General features: G+C 39.9%; 1 non-coding gene across 1 annotated transcript; it reads right to left on the bottom strand.

Moving 5' to 3' along the window:
• Positions 1–814: 814 nt before the first annotated feature.
• Positions 815–922, bottom strand: LOC112732116 (small nucleolar RNA R71). Its single transcript, XR_003167853.1, has one exon. It is a non-coding gene; the product is annotated as a small nucleolar RNA R71 (small nucleolar RNA).
• Between the last annotated feature and the right edge of the window lie 14,578 nt (positions 923–15,500).

The following is a 15,500-nucleotide window of genomic DNA, read 5'->3' on the forward strand; positions in this document are numbered from 1 at the left end:
ATTACTAACCTTTTTCAAAAACTATTTTTGAAAATCACTAACTCTTTTTCAAAAATTATTTTCGAAAATTCTCTCTCTCTCTCATCTCCTTCTATTTATTTATTCATCTACTAACACTTCATCTCACCCAAATTCGAACCCCCTCTTCCATCTGTGTTCGAATTTTCTCTTCTTCCCTTCTTTATTTTACATTCTTTTCTTCTTCTACTCACATAAGGGAACCTCTCTACTTGGGCAAAAAGGATCCCTATTATTATTATTTTTCTGTCCCTCTTTTTCATATGAGCAGGAGCAAGGACAAGAATATTCTTGTTGAAGCAGATCCAGAACCTGAAAGGACTCTGAAGAGGAAACTAAGAGAAGCTAAATTACAACAATCCAGCAAGCACCTTTCAGAAATTTTCGAACAAGAAGAGGAGATGGCAGCCGAAAATAATAATAATGCAAGGATGATGCTTGGTGACTTTACTGCACCTAATTCCAATTTACATGGAAGAAGCATCTCCATCCCTACCATTGGAGCAAACAATTTTGAGCTGAAACCTCAATTAGTTTCTCTGATGCAGCAAAACTGCAAGTTTTATGGACTTCCATTTGAAGATCTTTTTCAGTTTTTAACTGAATTCTTGCAGATATGTGATACTGTTAAGACTAATGGAGTAGATCCTGAAGTCTACAGGCTCATGCTTTTCTCCTTGCTGTAAGAGACAGAGCTAGAGTGTGGTTAGACTCTCAACCCAAAGATAGCCTGAACTCTTGGGATAAGCTGGTCACGACTTTCTTAGCCAAGTTCTTTCCTCCTCAAAAGCTGAGCAAGCTTAGAGTGGATGTTCAAACCTTCAAACAAAAAGAAGGTGAATCCCTCTATGAAGCTTGGGAAAGATACAAGCAATTGACCAAAAAGTGTCCTTCTAACATGCTTTCAGAATGGACCATCCTGGATATATTCTATGATGGTCTGTCTAAATTAGCTAAGATGTCATTGGATACATCTGCAGGTGGATCCATTCACCTAAAGAAAACGCCTGCAGAAGCTCAAGAACTCATTGACATGGTTGCTAATAACCAGTTCATGTACACTTCTGAGAGGAATCCTGTGAGTAATGGGACGCCTCAGAAGAAGGGAGTTCTTGAAATTGATACTCTGAATGCCATATTGGCTCAGAACAAAATATTGACTCAGCAAGTCAATATGATTTCTCAGAGTCTGAATGGAATGCAAGCTGCATCCAACAGTACTAAAGAGGCATCTTCTGAAGAAGAAGCTTATGATCCTGAGAACCCTGCAATAGCAGAGGTGAATTACATGGGTGAACCCTCTGGAAACACCTATAATCCCTCATGGAGAAATCATCCAAACTTTTCTCATGGAAGGATCAACAAAAGCCTCAAAAAGGCTTTAATAATGGTGGAAGAAACAGGTTTAGCAATAGCAAGCCTTTTCCATCATCCACTCAGCAACAGACAGAGAACTTTGAACAAAATACCTCTAATTTAGCAAACTTAGTCTCTGACCTATCTAAGGCCACTGTAAGTTTCATGAATGAAACAAGGTCCTCTATTAGAAATTTGGAAGCACAAGTGGGCCAGCTGAGTAAAAGGATCACTGAAGTCCCTCCTAGTACTCTCCCAAGTAATATAGAAGAAAATCCAAAAGGAGAGTGCAAGGCTATTGACATTACCACCATGGCCGACCTGTAAGGGAGGTTGAGGACGTGAATCCCAGTGAGGAAGACCTCCTGGGACGTCCAGTGATCAATAAGGAGTTTCCCTCTGAGGAACCAAAGGAATTTGAGGCTCAACTAGAGACCATAGAGATTCCATTAAACCTCCTTATGCCATTCATGATCTCTGATGAGTATTCCTCTTCTGAAAAGAATGAGGATGTTACTAAGGAGTAAGTTACCAAGTACCTTGGTGCAATCATGAAGCTGAATGCCAAATTATTTGGTATTGAGACTTGGGAAGATGAACCTCCCTTGTTCACCAATGAACTAAGTGATCTGGATCAACTGACATTGCCTCAGAAGAAACAGGATCCTGAAAAGTTCCTAATACCTTGTACCGTAGGCACCATGACCTTTGCGAAGGCTCTATGTGACCTTGGGTCAGGGATAAACCTCATGCCCCTCTCTGTAATAGAAAAACTGGGAATCTTTGGGGTGCAAGCTACTAAAATCTCATTAGAGATGACAGACAATTCAAGAAAACAGGCTTATGGACAAGTAGAGGACGTGTTAGTAAAGGTTGAAGGTCTTTACATCCCTTCTGATTTCATAGTCCTAGATACTGGGAAGGATGAGGATGAATCCATCATCCTTGGAAGACCCTTCCTAGCCACATCAAGAGATGTGATTGATGTTGACAGAGGTGAATTAGTCCTTCAATTGAATGAGGATTCCCTTAAGTTTAAAACTCAAGGTCATCCTTCTGTAAACATGGGAAAGAGGCACAGTAAGCTTCTCTCAAAACAGAGTCAACCAGAGCCCCCACAGTCAAACTCTAAGTTTGGTGTTGGGAGGCCACAACTAAACTCTAAGTTTGGTGTTGAACTCCCATATCCAAACTCTAAGTTTGGTGTTGGGAAGTCTCAACAATGCTCTGAACATCTGTGAGGCTCCATGAGAGCCCACTGTCAAGCTATTGACATTAAAGAAGCGCTTGTTGGGAGGCAACCCAATTTTTATTATATTTTTATTAGTTATATATCTTTATAGGTACATGATCATGTGGAGTCACAAAATAAATAAAAAAAAATTGAGAACGGAATCAAAAACAGCAGAAGAAAAATCACACCCTAGAGGAGGATCTCACTGGCGTTTAAACGCCAGTAAGAAGCACTTGGCTGGCGTTCAACGCCAGAACAGAGCATGGTTCTGGCGCTGAACACCCAAAATGGGCAGCATCTGGGCGTTTGAATGCCAGAATTGCACCCTGGAGAAGAGCTGGCACTGAACGCCCAGAACAACCATGGTTCTGGTGTTCAACGCCAGAAATGGGCAACAAATGGGCGTTCAACGCCCAGAACAAGCACCAATCTGGCGCTGAACGCCCAGAGTTGTGTGCAAGGGCATTTTGCATGCCTAATTTGGTGCAAGGTTGTAAATCCTTGAACACCTCAGGATCTGTGGACCCCACAGGATCCCCACCTACCTCCACTCACTTCTTCTCACCCCTCTTTCACACAATCCCATAAACACTCTTCCCCAAAACTCTTCACCAATCACCTCAATCTCTCTTCCCTATCACCACTTCACCACTCACATCCATCCACTATTCCCCATAAACCTACCTCATAAACCCCACCTACCTTCAAAATTCAAAATCAATTTTCCACCCAAACTGGTGCACGAATTGTGAATCACACGTTTCACAACTCATACCACTAACCAGCAAGTGCACTGGGTCGTCCAAGTAATACCTTACGTGAGTAAGGGTCAAATCCCACGGAGATTGTTGGTTTGAAGCAAGCTATGGTTATCTTGTAACTCTTAGTCAGGATATAATATCAATAATAATTCTTAGTTTTAATTGTAAAAAGTCAAAGGGCATAAAACAAATACTTGTTACTCAATAATGGAGAATATGTTGGGGTTTTGGAGATGCTTTGTCTTCTTTATTTCAGTTTTTCTCTTGTACTCCTCTTCACACATGCAAGGCTCCTTCCATGGCAAACTGTATGTAAGGTGTCACTGTTGTCAATGGCTACTTCCCGTCCTCTCAGTGAAAATGGTCCAAATGCTCTGTCACAGCACGGCTAATCATCTGTTGGTTCTCGATCATGTCAGAATAGAATCCCTTGATTCTTTTACGTCTGTCACTACGCCCAACAATCGCAAGTTTGAAGCTCATCACAGCCATTCAATCCTTGAATCCTACTCGGAATACCACAGACAAGGTTTAGACTTCCCGGATTCTCATGAATGCTGCCATCAACTCTAGCTTATACCACGAAAATTCTGATTAAAAAATCTAAGAGATACTCATTCAATCTGATGTAGAACGGAGATGGTTGTCAGGCACACGTTCATGGATTGAGGAAGGTGATGAGTGTCACGGATCATCACCTTCTTCATAGTGAAGCGCGAATGAACATCTTAGATAGGAACAAGCGTGTTTGAATGAAAAACAGAGATAATTGCATTAATTCATCAAGACGCTGCAGAGCTCCTCACCTCCAACAATGGAGTTTAGAGACTCATGCCATCAAAGAGTACAAAGTTCAGATCTAAAAATGTCATGCGGTACAAAATAAATCTCTAAAAGTTGTTTAAATACTAAACTAGTAACCTAGGTTTACAGAAAATGAGTAAACTATGATAGATAGCGCAGAAATCCACTTCTGGGGCCCACTTGGTGTGTGCTGGGGCTGAGACTTAAGCTTCTCACGTGCCTGGGCTATTTTGGGCGTTCAACGCCAGGTTGTAACCTGTTTCTGGCGTTGAACTCCAACTTGTAACTTGTTTCTGGCGCTGGACGCCAGACTGCAACATGGAACTGGCGTTGAACGTCAGTTTACGTTGTCTATCCTTGAGCAAAGTATAAACTATTATATATTGCTAGAAAGCCCTGGATGTCTACTTTTCAACGCAATTGAGAGCGCGCCATTTGGAGTTCTGTAGCTCCAGAAAATCCACTTTGAGTGTAGGGAGGTCAGAATCCAACAGCATCAGCAGTCCTTTTTCAGCCTGAATCAGATTTTTGCTCAGCTCCCTCAATTTCAGCTAGAAAATACCTAAAATCACAGAAAAACACACAAACTCCTAGTAAAGTCCAGAAATGTGATTTTTAATTAAAAACTAATAAAAATATACTAAAAACCAACTAAATCATACTAAAAACTAAGTAAAAACAATGCCAAAAAGCGTATAAATTATCCGCTCATGACAAACCCACCCTATATGGCCGAAACTTACCCCCTCCCTTCCCTATATAAAGCCCTCCATTCTTCCTCATTTTCACACAACACAACCCTCTCTTCTCTTCTTGGCCGAATACACCCCTCCCTTCTCTCCTCCAAATTTTCTTCTTCTTCTTCATCTATTCTTTCTTCTCTTGCTCGAGGGCGAGCAATATACTAAGTTTGGTGTGGTAAAAGCATAAGCTTTTTATTTTTTCATTACCATTGATGGCACCCAAGACCGGAGAATCCTCTAGAAAAGGGAAAGGGAAGACAAAAGCTTCCACCTCCGAGTCATGGGAGATAGAAAGATTCATCTCCAAAGCTCATCAAGACCACTTCTATGATGTTGTGGCCAAGAAGAAGGTGATCCCGGAGGTCCCTTTCAAGCTCAAGAAGAATGAGTATCCGGAGATCTGACATGAAATCCAAAGAAGAGGTTGGGAAGTTCTAACAAACCCATCCAACAAGTCGGCATCCTAATGATTCAAGAGTTCTATGCCAATGCATGGATCACTAAGAACCATGATCAAAGTAAGAACCCGAATCCAAAGAACTACATTACAATGGTTTGGGGGAAATACTTAGATTTTAGTCCGGAGAATGTAAGGTTGGCGTTTAACTTGCCTATGATGCAAGGAGATGCACGCCCCTACACTAGAAGGGTCAACTTTAATCAAAGGTTGGACCAAGTCCTCATGGACATATGTGTGGAAGGAGCTCAATGGAAGATTGACTCCAAAGGCAAACCGGTTCAATTAAGAAGACTGGACCTCAAGCCTGTAGCTAGAGGATGGTTAGAGTTCATCCAATGCTCTATCATCCCCACTAGTAACCGATCTGAAGTTACTGTGGATCGGGCCATCATGATCCATAGCATCATAATTGGAGAGGAAGTAGAAGTTCATGAAGTCATCTCCCTTGAACTCTACAAAATAGCCGAAAAGCCCTCTCCTTGGGCAAGGCTAGCTTTTCCTCATCTTATTTGCCATCTATGTTACTCAGTTGGAGCTTTCATAGAAGGAGACATTCCCATTGAGGAAGAGAAGCCCATCACTAAGAAAAGGATGGAGCAAGCAAGAGAGCCCATTCATGGATCTCAAGAGACGCATGAAGCTCATCACCATAAGATCTCGGAGATGCCTCAAATGCATTTTCCTCCACAAAACTATTGGGAGCAAATCAACACCTCCCTAGGAGAATTAAGTTTCAACATGGGACAATTAAGGATGGAACATCAAGAGCACTCCATCATCCTTCATGAAATAAGAGAAGATCAAAAAGCAATGAGGGAGGAGCAACAAAGACAAGGAAGAGACATAGAAGAGCTCAAGGACATCATTGGTTCCTCAAGAAGGAAACGCCACCATCACTAAGGTGGACTCATTCCTTGTTCTTATTTTCTGTTTTTCGTTTTCTTAATGTTAAGTGCTTATCCATGTTTGTGTCTTATTACATGATCATTAGTATTTAGTAACTTTGTCTTAAAGTTATGAATGTCCTATGAATCCATCACCTCTCTTAAATGAAAAATGTTTTAATTCAGAAGAACAAGAAGTACATGAGTTTTGAATTTATCCTTGAACTTAGTTTAATTATATTGATGTGGTGACAATGCTTTTTGTTTTCTGAATGAATGCTTGAACAGTGCATATGTCTTTTGAAGTTGTTGTTCATGAATGTTAAATATGTTGGCTCTTGAAAGAATGATGACAAGGAGACATGTTATTTGACAATCTGAAAAATCATAAAAATGATTCTTGAAGCAAGAAAAAGCAGCAAAGAACAAAGCTTGCAGAAAAAAAATTGGCGAAAAAAAAAAAAAGAGAAAAAGCAAGTAGAAAAAGCCAAAAGCTCTTAAAACCAAGAGGCAAGAGCAAAAAGCCAATAACCCTTAAAACCAAAAGGCAAGGGTAATAAAAAGGATCCCAAGGCTTTGAGCATCAGTGGATAGGAGGGCCTAAAGGAATAAAATCCTGGCTTAAGCAGCTAAACCAAGTTGTCCCTAACCATGTGCTTGTGGCGTGAAGGTGTCAAGTGAAAACTTGAGACTGAGCGGTTAAAGTCAAGGTCCAAAGCAAAAGAAGAGTGTGCTTAAGAACTCTGGACACCTCTAATTGGGGACTATAGCAAAGCTGAGTCACAATCTGAAAAGGTTCACCCAGTTATGTGTCTGTGGCATTTATGTATCCGGTGGTAATACTGGAAAACAAAGTGCTTAGGGCCACGGCCAAGACTCATAAAGTAGCTGTGTTCAAGAATCAACATACTAAACTAGGAGAATCAATAACACTATTTGAACTCTGAGTTCCTATAGATGCCAATCATTCTGAACCTCAATGGATAAAGTGAGATGCCAAAACTATTCAAGAGGCAAAAAGCTACAAGTCCCGCTCATCTGATTGGAGCTATGTTTCATTGATAGTTTGGAATTTATAGTATATTCTCTTCATTTTATCCTATTTGATTTTCAGTTGCTTGGGGACAAGCAACAATTTAAGTTTGGTGTTGTGATGAGCGGATAATTTATATGCTTTTTGGCATTGTTTTTAGTATGTTTTTAGTAGGATCTAGTTACTTTTAGGGATATTTTCATTAGTTTTTATGTTAAATTCACATTTCTGGACTTTACTATGAGTTTGTGTGTTTTTCTGTGATTTCAGGTATTTTCTGACTGAAATTGAGGGACTTGAGCAAAAATCAGATTCAGAGGTTGAAGAAGGACTGCTGATGCTGTTGGATTCTGACCTCCCTGCACTCAAAGTGGATTTTCTGGAGCTATAGAACTCAAAATGGCGCGCTTCCAATTGCGTTGGAAAGTAGACATCCAGGGCTTTCTAGCAATATATAATAGTTCATACTTTGGCCGAGTTTAGATGACGTAAAAGGGCGTTGAACGCCAGTTCTACGCTACTGTCTGGAGTTAAACGCCAGAAACACGTCACAAGCCAGAGTTGAACGCCAGAAATACGTTACAAACTGGCGTTCAACTCCAAGATTGACCTCTACACGTGTAACATTCAAGCTCAGCCCAAGCACACACCAAGTGGGCCCCGGAAGTGGATTTATACATCAATTACTTACTTTTGTAAACCCTAGTAACTAGTTCAGTATAAATAGGACTTTTTACTATTGTATTAGACATCTTTTGATCATTTTTAGATCTCTAGACCTCCATGGGAGGCTGGCCACTCGGCCATGCTTACCCTCTATTCACTTATGTATTTTCAAATGGTAGAGTTTCTGCACTCCATAGATTAAGGTGTGGAGCTCTGCTGTTCCTCATGAATTAATGCAAAGTACTACTGTTTTTCTATTCAATTCAACTTATTCCGCTTCTAAGATATTCATTCGCACTTCAACATGAATGTGATGAACGTGACAATCATCATCATTGCCCCACGAATGTGTGCTTGACAACCACTTCCGTTCCACCTTAGATTGAATGAGTATCTCTTGGATCTCTTAATCAGAATCTTCGTGGTATAAGCTAGATTGATGGCGGCATTCATGAGAGTCCGGAAAGTCACTGTGACGAACTTCAAACTCGCAAGTGCTGGGCGTAGTGATAGACGCAAAAGGAGGGTGAATCCTATTCCAGTATGATCGAGAACCTCAGATGATTAGCCGTGCTGTGACAGAGCATTTGGACCATTTTCACAAGAGGATGGGATGCAGCCATTGACAAGGGTGATGCCTCCAGACGATTAGCCATGCAGTGACAGCGCATTGGACCATTTTCCAGAGAGGATAAAAAGTAGCCATTGACAACGGTGATGTCCTTACATAAAGCCAGCCATGGAAAGGAGTAAGACTGATTGGATGAAGACAGCAGGAAAGCAGAGGTTCAGAGGAACAAACGCATCTCTATACCTTTATCTGAAATTCTCACCAATGATATACATAAGTATTTCTATCTTTATTTTCTGTCTATTTATTATTAATTTTCGAAAACTCCATAATCAATTATTATTCGCCTGACTGAGATTTACAAGATGACCATAGCTTGCTTCATACCAACAATCTCCGTGGGATCGACCCTTACTCACGTAAGGTTTTATTACTTGGACGACCCAGTGCACTTGCTGGTTAGTTGTATCGAAGTTGTGAATGAAAAACAATTTATTAAGACGTGCGTACAGAGTTTTTGGCGCCGTTGCCTGAGATCACAATTTCGTGCACCAATCCTCTCGGATGAAAAATACCAGGTACGATCTCTGCACGGCTAATCAATTGTCGGATTACTCGTCTCGGATGAAAAATACCATGTACAGCTGCCGCACGGCTAATCATCTGTTGGTTCCCACTAGTGTCAGAATAGGACCCTTGTCCTTTTGCACACTGTCACTGCGCCCAACATTCGCAGGTTTGAAGCTCGTCATAGTCATCCCTTCCCTGATCCTACTCGGAATACCACACATAAGGTTTAGACTTTTCAGATCCCAGGAATGCTGTCCATTTGGTTCTAGCCTATACCACGAAGGTTCTAACCTCCGAACTCGGTCCGTGGATTAGAAACCCAAGAGATACACACTCAAGCTGTCGCCCAATGACTACGTTGAGCTCAGATAGAATGGGAGTGGTTGTTAGGCATGCGTTCATAGGTTGAGGATAATGATGAGTGTCACGGATCATCATATTCTCTATATTGAAGTACGAGCGAGTATCTTAGAATAGAATCAAGCGTGATTGAATAGAAAACAGTAGTAATTGCATTAATCCATTGAAACACAGCAGAGCTCCTCATCCCCACCTATGGGGTTTAGAGACTCATGCCCTCAAAATTACAATATGAAGTTTAAAAATGTCAAAAAGTCCCAAATGAATCTCTAAAAGTAGTTTTTATACTAAGCTAGTAACTTAGGTTTACAGAAAATGAGTAACTAAGTGCAGATAGTGCAGAAATCCACTTTCGGGACCCACTTGGTGCGTGCCTAGGCTGAGCTTTCAAGATTTCACGTTCATATGCCCAAAGTTGGCATTAAACGCAACCCTGAGTGCTAGAATGGGCGTTTAACGCCGAAAAAGGTGCCAGTTCTGGCGTTTTACGCCAAAAAGTTTTAGGCTGACTTTGGACGTCAGTTTGGGCTATCAAATCTCGGGCAAAGTATAGACTATTATATATTGCTGGAAAGCTCAGAATGTCTAATTTCCAAAGTAATTGAGAGCTTGCCAATTGGACTTCTGTAGCTCGAAAAAATTTATTTCGAGTGCAGGAGGGTCAGAATCCAACAACATCTGTAGTCCTTTTTCAGCCTCTGAATCAGATTTTTGCTCAGCTCCTTCAATTTCAGCCAGAAAATATCTGAAATTACAAAAAAACATACAAACTCATAGTAAAGTCTAGAAATGTGATTTTTGAATAAAAACTAATAAAAATATAATAAAAAGTAACTAAAACATACTAAAAACTATATAAAAACAATGCCAAAAAGGGTATAAATTATCCGCTCATCACAACACCAAACTTAAATTGTTGCTTGTCCCCAAGAAACTAAAAACAAAATAGGATAAAAAGAAGATAATATACAATTAATTCCAAACTTATCAATGAACTTAGTTCCAATAAGATGAGCGGGATTTGTAGCCTTTTTGCTTATGAACAGTTTTGGCATCTCACTTTATCCTTTGAAGTTCATAATGATTGGCTTCCATAGGAACTTAGAATTCAGATAGTGTTATTGATTCTCTTAGTTCACTATGTTGATTCTTGAATATAGCTACTTTATGAGTCTTGGCCGTGACCCTAAGCATTTTGTCTTCCAATATTACCACCGGATACATAAATGCCACAGACACATAACTGGGTGAACTTTTTCAGATTGTGACTCAGCTTTGCTAGAGTCCCCAGTTAGAGGTGTCCAGAGCTCTTAAGCACACTCTTTTTGCTTTGGACCACGACTTTAACCACTCAGTCTCAAGTTCTTCACTTGGACCTTCATGCCACAAGCACATGGTTAGGGACAGCTTGATTTAGTCGCTTAGGCCAGGATTTTATTCTTTTGGACCCTCCTATCCATTAATGCTCAAAGCCTTGGATCCTCTTTACCCTTGCCTTTTATTTTAAAGGGTTACTGACTTTTTCTTCTTGCTTTTTCTCTTTTTTTTTTCGCCTCTTCACTGCTTTTTCTTGCTTCAAGAGTCAATTATATGATTTTTCAAATTATCAAATAACATTTCTCCTTTTTCATCATTCTTTCAAGAGCCAACAATTTTAACATTCATAAACAACAAATTCAAAACTATGCACTGTTCAAGCATTCATTCAGAAAATAAAAGGTATTGCCACCACATCAAAATAATTAAACTAAATTCAAGATAAAATTCAAAATTCATGTACTTCTTGTTCTTTTGCAAATAAAAACATTTTTCATTTAAGAAAGGTGAAAGATTCATGGGATCATTCATAGCTTTAAGACATAGACTCCAAACTTTATTGATCATGGAATAAAAATAAGACATAAAATAAACATAAAAGCAGACAAATAATAAAGGAAGGAAATTAAAGACATAAAAATAAATGACTCTAATACTAATGCTTATGTGATTCTTAAAATAGGTTTCTAATAATAAAAGTTATCACAGAATTAGGACTCAACAACCTTGATTTTGAGGGATAGGTGCTCCTTCAATCTATGGGATGTCTGGCTCTTCAAGGATCAGCTTCTGGCGCTTTAGTTCCTGTAATTCACGCCCTTGCTTCTCTTGTTCTCTGACCAATTTGCAGAGCATGTTATTCTGATTTTGCTGCTCTTCTTTGACTTGATCCATAGATTCTTGCAGCTTGTTGACAGATACTTCTAAGCGGGTCCAATAGTCAAATTGAGGGATTTCTGGGAGGAGCTCATGCGCCCTCCTCTTGATGAGGTTGTCTTGAACTTGAGGTCCATCCATTACCCTTTTAGTGATTGGGTGTTCAACTGGGATATATTCATCCACACCTATCTGTACCCTCGCATCTTTACATAACAGACTGATCAAGCTTGGGTAAGCCAATTTGGCCTCAGTGGATTCCTTGTTTGCAAATAAGTAAATTTCACAAGGAATTAATTGATGAACCTCTACTTCTTTTCCCAGCATAATACAGTGGATCATCACTGCTCTTTTGACAGTGACTTCAGAGTGGTTACTGGTGGGAAATATAGATCGCCCAATAAAATCCAGCCAGCCCCTAGCAACTGGCTTGAGGTCTCCTCTCTTCAGTTGGTTTGTGATACCTTTTGAATTGGTTATCCACTTGGTTCCAAGGAGGCATATGTTCTCTAGAACTTGATCCAAATTTTTATCTTTAGCCATTCTCCTATTAAAGGATTCTGGATGATCCTGCAGTTGAGGAAGTTTGAGGACTTCTTTCACCTTGTCAAGATGAAAATAGATAATCCTCCCTCTGACCATGGTTCGAAAAGTGTGGAAGGCAGTTCCCTCCATTCTTTGCTTATCTGTCAGCCACAGGTTTGCATAGAATTCTTGGACCATGTTTCTTCCCACATTCACCTCAGGATTAGCTAGGATTTCTCAACCTCTGTTTCGAATCTGCTCTTGGATCTCTGGATATTCGTCTTCTTTCATATCGAACTTGACTTCCGGGATCACTGATCTTCTGCACACTATTTTGAAGTAATGATCTGCATGTTCTTTGGTGCAGAACCTCTCATGCATCCATTGTGGTTTTGGATTTTTTTCTTTCTTGCCACTTGGAGTGGTTTGTTTTCCTTTAGGGGCCATGATCTTGGTCAGTGATCATGGAAAATTACACCAAACTTAGAGGTTTGCTTGTCCTCAAGCAAAAGCAAAGAAAGAAGATGAGTAGATGGAGAGAAGGATTCGAATGATGGAGGATGGGTGATGGCCGAATGCATAAATAGAGGGGAGGGAGGGTATGGTTTCAAAAAGATTTAAAAAAGATATGATTGAAAGATATGTCTGATATAAAATAAACATGATATGCAAAAGAGAAGATTGCTCTCAAAATTTAAGAGATATGAAGAAGATATGAGAAAGTTAAATCTGAATTTTTGTTTATTCATCTAAGAAATAAAAGATAATATGAATGAATTGAAGAGATTTGAAAAGAAATTGGAAAGATAAATGAGTTTTTGAAAAAGATTTGAAAAGAATTTGAAGGAGAATTAAAAGGAATTTATAAGATTATGAATTTTTGTTAATGGAAGTTAGAAATTGAATGTTTGTAATGTTTAGATGCAGAAAATTTTGAATTAAAACAATAAAATTCAAAAAAATTGAATTGGAAACGAAATTACCTCTCCCCTAGTTGTTCTGGCGTTAAACGCCCAGAATGATATCCATTCTGGTGTTTAACGCCCATCTGGTGGCCATTTTGGCGTTTAACGCCCAGCCAGATACCTTGGCTGGCGTTAAACGCCAGAAATCCTTTTTCACTGGGTGTTTTCTGAACGCCCAGGATGCTGCTATTTCTGGCGTTTAACGCCCAAAATGATAGCCATTCTGACGTTTAACGCCCAATTTGCCTCTTTACTGGTGTTTTGATGCTAGTGAGCTCTTTTTCTCTGTGATTCTTCTATTTTATGTTATGAACCTTCATTTCCATGACTTTTTCACTGATAAGCATTAACAAACATAATTAACAAAATTAAATAGACTTATATAATTGTTATAAACATCTAATAATGGCTGGGTTGCCTCCCAGTAAGCGCTTCTTTACTGTCTTTAGCTGGACTTTACTGAGCTTTTAATTTAGTCTCAGCTTTGAGCATTTTTGCTCAACATTGCCTTCAAGATAATGTTTGATTCTTTGTCCATTAACAATGAACTTTTTGTTAGAATCAATATCCTGAAGCTCTACATAACCATATGGTGACACACTTGTAATCACATATGGTCCCCTCTACTGGAATTTTAACTTCCCAGAGAATAATCTGAGCCTAGAGTTAAACAGCAGGACCTTCTGTCCTACCTCAAAGACTCTAGAAGATAGCCTTTTGTCATGCCATCTTTTTGCTTTCTCTTTATAGATTTTAGCATTTTCGAAAGCATTGAGTCTGAACTCCTCTAGCTCATTTAACTGGAGTAATCTTTTCTCTCCAGCTATCTTAGCATCAAGGTTTAGGAACCTGGTTGCCCAGTAGGCTTTGTGTTCTAGCGCCACTGGCAGATGATAGGCTTTGCCATACACAAGCTGGTATGGAGAGGTCCATATAGGAGTCTTGAATGCTGTTCTGTATGCCCACAGAGCATCATCCAGACTTCTTGTCCAATCCTTTCTACGGGTACTTACAGTCTGTTCCAGGATTCATTTTAGTTCTCTATTCGAGACTTCAACCTACCCATTTGTCTGTGGATGATATGGAGTCGCCACTTTGTGGTTAATTCCATATCGGACCAGAGCAGAGTCAAGCTGTTTATTGCAGAAATGAGTGCCTCCATCACCGATCAGTATCCTAGGGACACCAAACCTGTTGAAGATATGCTTCTGGAGGAATTTCATTACTGTCTTAGTATCATTAGTGGGCGTTGCAATTGCCTCCACCCATTTAGATACATAGTCTACTGCCACCAGAATATAAGTGCTTGAGTATGATGGTGGGAAAGGCCCCATGAAGTCAATACCCCATATATCAAACAACTCAATCTCTAAGATCTCTTGCTGAGGCATGGCATAACTGTGAGGCAGATTACCAGCTCTTTGGCAACTGTCACAGTTACCTACAAACTCTTGGGAGTCTCTATAGAGAGTAGGCCAGTAGAAACCACATTGAAGAACCTTTGTGGCTGTTCGCTCACCTCCAAAGTGTCCCCCATATTGTGATCCTTGGCAATGCCATAGAATCTTCTGTGCCTCTTCTCTAGGCACACATCTGCGGATTACTCCGTCCACACACCTCTTAAAAAGATATGGTTCATCCCATAAGTAGTACTTTGCATCAAAAATCAACTTTTTCATTTTTTGTTTACTGTACTCTTTGGGCTCACAGCTTTGTAGTTTGCAATATCTGCAAACCATGGTAATTCCTGAATGGCAAAGAGTTGTTCATCCGAAAAGGTTTCAGAGATCTCAGTAGGAGGGAGGGACGCCCCTGCTTCTGGTTTTATCTGGGACAGGTGATCTGCTACCTGGTTCTCTGTCCCTTTTCTGTCTCTTATTTATATATCAAACTCTTGCAGAAGCAACACCCATCTTATGAGTCTGGGTTTTGAATCCTGCTTTGTGAAGAGATATTTTAGAGCAGCATGGTCAGTGTACACAATCACTTTTGATCCCACTAAATAAGATCTAAACTTGTCAACGGCATAAACCACTGCAAGTAACTCCTTTTTTGTGGTTGTGTAATTCTTCTGTGTGTCATTTAGAACACGGCTAGCATAGTAAATGACGTGCAGAAGCTTGTTATGCCTCTATCCCAATACTGCACCAATGGCGTGGTCACTAGCATCACACATTAGTTCGAATGGTAATGTCCAGTCTGGTGCAGAAATGACTGGTGCTGTGACCAGCTTGGCTTTTAGAGTTTCAAACGCTTGCAGACACTCTGTATCAAATACAAATGGCATGTCAATAGCTAGCAGATTACTCAGAGGTTTTGCAATTTTTGAAAAATCCTTTATGAACCTCCTATAGAAT

This window comes from Arachis hypogaea, chromosome 12 (assembly GCF_003086295.3).
Source record: "Arachis hypogaea cultivar Tifrunner chromosome 12, arahy.Tifrunner.gnm2.J5K5, whole genome shotgun sequence".
Taxonomy (NCBI): domain Eukaryota; kingdom Viridiplantae; phylum Streptophyta; class Magnoliopsida; order Fabales; family Fabaceae; genus Arachis; species Arachis hypogaea.